Raw genomic sequence first — 5,230 nt, 5'->3', positions numbered from 1 at the left:
TGGATTAGTAGTTTTTCACAAGAGGTGTGTTTGTTGATTGAACACAAAAATCTTTATGAGAAGCTTAATCCTGGTGTCGTCCTGTTTGAAAGCTTGAAAATGTGGGGAAAAAAAACAATATTTTCACAGTGAAACTTCTGATGTCCACATTTTCAACATTTTTGGAAAGATTTTAACTTTTTTTGGTGGAAAAGAAGAAATGTTCAAAATGTTTCTTAAGAACATTCACCAAAAAAATATAATTAAAATATAATAAAAAAAAATAATAAAAAATAAATTGAATGTGATGTCTCAGCTAGGTGGGCGTCCTGAATACACTAAAAAGTGACAGAGAGTGACACAGAGTCTCACATACACTTATCTTATGTAATTAACCTTTAATTATCTTCTGAGCTCTGAGTTCTCATGTACTTCTACATGGCAGTCTCGCCTATATGAACAGATAATAATAGTGAGTCCCCACAGAAATTGCTGGATTTTTTTTTGGATATTGTGTCACCTCTGTATGAATAATGGTCTCAGCTTGGATGCCCTTTTAAAAACTATTACTGAACTTTATGCTCCTCGTCACTCAACATGAATTTGAACAGGAAACCATGCAGAGCAGTGAAGTCTTCTCCAGCTCGAGGCTGCCACCTGTAGGACAGACCCCACGCTCAAACCCCCAGGGCGATTTCTGTCATATTTCATTTTTATATCTTGTTATACAGGGACAGAGTGTTTTTATCGTCCTCTATCCATCCTACTTATGAGACATATCTGAGCTTTGTGTCTCTTTATCAAGATGCCTACGTCCGTCCTTCTAACCAACACCCCGTTCTCTGATTGTCTCTGTTTTCTCTCATCTCATCCATCACCTCCGTCCACCCTCTCTCCTCATCCCTCCACGGCTTCATGTTTTAGTAATTTCTCCTCTTCTCTCCCTCCTACTTTGTTCACCTTCTGTCTGTTTCTTTCTTTTTGCTCTCCCATTTCGTCCAAAACTCTGCTGATCAATTTGATTTTCTTTGTCTTCCTCCACTCTTTTCATTGTGTAGTTTTAGTCTTCTTGACACAAATCTTAGATCCTCCATTTGTATAAGAATAAACGCTACAACACATAACAGAAAAGAAGCATACATCTTAGGAAAACGCAACAGAGATGGCAGCAGATGCTGTAAATGCAGACAAAAATAGCAGAAGTCTGAAAAAAAACAGTTACACATTGATGTGATACCAAGAGAGGCTACAGCAGTTTTCTGCAGATGACATGATGCATGATCAGGGTGCTCATTTCTGACATTTTTCTCATATCCTGTGCAAAGACATTTCCTTGCAACATTTTAAAATTAGCAGTGACCATGAAATGCAGAACAAGAGCAGAAGGACTGAATTTAGGTCATCAGCAGACAGACAAATCGTTCATTATATAGGATTTAGGTACTCTTAGATCACACTTGTTTTATTCAATTTCTTGTTCATTTTAATGCCTGGTACAACTAAAGGTACATTTGTTTGGACAAATATAATGATAGCAACAAAAATAGCTCATAAGAGTTTCATTTAAGAGCTGATATCTAGACATTTTCCATGGTTTTCTAGATAATAACCAAAGTCACTTCAGTGTTTTCATCAGTAGCTATGGCACTGTACTGCTAAAAACACTGCTTTTATTCATTCCATGTTTTCTTTTCTGTCTGTTTTAGTCACATGATCCACACAGGAGTTAGTACTGATTCATAATTATTGTTTCTGATGACTGCATCCATGCATCTTGGCTGCTCTCCACCAGCTTCTGACATTGTTCTGCTGTCACAGCAGCTCATTCCTGTTGCACTAATTCTAACTAATTTGTTTTGTTTTGGGGTTTGCGGTTCTCCATTTAGCGTTTGATGGTTTTCCACAGGTTTTTAATTGGATTTAGATCTGGTGATTGAGCATTCATGAAACTAGTCGCTAATGTAACATCCCATCATGAAAAAGTGATAGAAGTGTGAGCGGCCTAGAGGTGGAACAATAAAAAGAAGGGGGCAGTTTCAGATGTCATTTTGAAACGATAGTCCCGTCTCCTACTTCCTTCTTTGGGGTCTGGTCTACACCACATAGGCAGTGAAGAAGAACAAGTTTGATGATGTGAAAATGCGACAGACTGCATTTTCACATAAATGGAAGTAAATAGCCTCTATTCATTAAAGAGAAAAAAAACAAAAGAGAAAACAAGCTGACTGCAGAGGAGACTGCTGCTGTGTTGCTATTCTGGATTGCTTTATGGCAAAAGGTCAGGTGGTTTATTGCAAACTTCTTTTAAAACAAGGGGTGTCAAACATACGGCCCGTGGGCCAAAACCGGCTTTGGAAAGTGTAAAACTTACAGAGATGACATTAACTCTAAATTTTAGATCATTTCTAGATCTTGACAAGTTGTTGTGATCATAAAGTTCCAGATACCTGAGACTAAATGTTTTGTGCCTTTGTAGACACACTGTGATCTGTAAGTTGCAATGTGTAAATGATGAACTGACGCATAACACTGTTGAAACTGAGCTGTTTTCAAAAGTTTTTTTTTTTTTTGTTTTTTTTTAGGAAAGTTCAGTTTGTTCATAATCATTAAATGTGAACATTTCAGAACACACTTTTTTGCACTAAAACAAAGGGAAATATTTGGAGTTGTGGTATTTTATAGGTTATTATGCTGTGATTTTAATGGTCACTTTAGATCAAACTGGGCTGAATGTGGCCCCTGAACTAGAATGAGTTTGACATGCCTGTTTTAAAACATGATAGGCAGATTGATACATGCAGCTGTGGGTTTGTAAAGCATATATTTGAGAAGAACAACTAACAAAAGCACTGATATAGATTTATTATCAAGTATCATGTCACCAAGAAAACCTTGGACCTTTAGAGCTTTAAAATGCAACACCTCTGAAAGCACTGAAAGTGACTACCAGACCCTTTTTTTTGTCCTTTCTACCTTTCTCTAGCTCTTCCATTTTGTTCCTCCACATCCTCCTCTTTTCCTCTCTACAGTATATGGAGCAGAATGACTAATGATCAGCTGCTCTGTCACACACCAGAGACTTTCTTTCCCTGCAGCCACATCCAAAATTAGCACACATGCACACTGATACGCATGGAGACACAAGCACACACACACACACACACACACACACACACACACACACACACACACACACACACACACACACACACACACACACACACACACACACACACACGCACACACACACACACACACACAGACAGCGGAGCAGCTCCACCAGAACACTCTGACCTCTGGAATACTGTGAATACAAGATACAGTAGGAGGTGTTGTTTGTCTAAATGATCCATTGCTGTGTAGCCTTGTATGGTTGTGTGTCCTGAATAGAGACGCTGTCCAACAACAGAAGGGTCAAAGGACAAGAAAAGGAGAGTTTCCTTTTGCCAGAACATCTTGCCTTCATTTTCTGTGCACACACAACCTCTGTATCATTCCACTAACTGTCCACACTGGTCCTGGACAGTCCTTCATATTGTAGTTTGAGCACCAGCGCTCTCTGCTGGATAAAAGCAGCAAATACACTGGCTTCCATCCATCCATCCATTATCTATACACGCCTTAATCCTAATTAGTTTTAAGGGTTGGAGTCTATCCCAGCTGATTTAGGGTGAAAGTAGGCGACACCCTGGACAGGCAACAATATATCACAGGGCTACATATAGAGACAAACAATCACATTCATATTTACACCTACAGACAATTCAGAATTGCCAATTTGGTCAATATATAATTGAGGGAATTTTGAAGTCCATGGGATATATCTTATGTACATTTTTATTAAAAGTTAAAAAATATGCTTTTTTATGTTTATTTTGATCATGTCTTTACAAATTCCATTATAATTTATTATGGAAACAATCACTTATTAATAAAAAATGACTGAATATCACTAAAATGCCAACTAAATAACCATCTGAATTTATTAACAATCACCTTCTAATTAGCTAAACAATAATAAATTGAGCTTATTCTTAAATTGTTTTGACTGTGTTCATTTTATTAAGTTGAGATAATCATGACAGATATTTCTTTTTTGGCAAAATATCAAATTTTAGATGGAAATAACAAATTGTATCTGTGTCTGAGAAATCACTTTCCACTAAGTTCCCCATTACAAAAACACCTCTCAAGGAAGTGTGTTAATTCCAGATCACATGACCTGCTCCACATGATGTCATTTCCTCCTGAAGAAAAGACTGGCAAGACTCCAAGGCTTTCTGAGTTATTTAATATAAAGTAGTGTGTGAGTCAAGTGTGGATTTATGGCATGTCAACAGGTTTACTACAATATCTTTATAAATAACTTTCAATTTCAATTATATTCAATTGTATATATAATATTTAGAAGAATCTTTCTGTAAAAATCCCATGTGGTGTTTGGTTATAGGCAGCCATGTTGATTTTAGGCCTGAAAACAGCAAAAATGTCAACTATGTTACAAAAAGTCCTGCAATTATATATTGACCCAAATAAGCTCAGTATACTTTTGGACTGTGGGAGGAAGCGGGAGAACCTGGAGAAAACCAATGCATGCACAGGGAGAACATGCAAATTCCATGCACCAGGACACGAACCAGGGATCTTCTAGCTTTGAGGCGACGGCGCTAACCACTGAGTCACTGTGCAGCCCTACTCTGGCTTTATTTCATTTATTAATTATTATTATTAATTTAGAATCTTGTTGAAAAGCACCTCAGCAGTTCAGACATTTGTTATCATATAAATAAAGAAAGCATTCAGTTTCTTGTGTCTTTATTTTTCTTGGCTGATTCTTCTTCACTGACGGCGGCTGTGATGTTCAAGCAAACTTACAGCCGCTAACAATTCTTCAAACCCTGAAGACAAGAGCTGCTCATGCATCAAACCCCCTTCTAATGTTTCACACAAGCTCAGATAACTCTCAGTGATAAAATTATCAAGCATTCCTAATCAAGGCTGGAGTTGTAAAAGCTCAAACTGAAGAGACAGATTTAGTGAGATTTGTGGTTGGATGCTGCAGATCTGTTCAGCTCACAGCCGTTTAAACAGGAAAAAATGTCTGAATCTGGTGGCTTCCTATTCCTGTTTTGACAGACACAAAGAAAGGAGCTCTGATCTGAATCGTAAGATGTGAATAAAGTCTTTCTTCTGCCACATAAATATACAATAGCAAAAAATAGCAACAACAGACAGACGCAGCAGGCAAACA

This window comes from Amphiprion ocellaris, chromosome 19, assembly GCF_022539595.1.
Source record: "Amphiprion ocellaris isolate individual 3 ecotype Okinawa chromosome 19, ASM2253959v1, whole genome shotgun sequence".
NCBI classification, from domain to species: Eukaryota; Metazoa; Chordata; class Actinopteri; family Pomacentridae; genus Amphiprion; species Amphiprion ocellaris.
This window is presented reverse-complemented; position numbering follows the sequence as displayed.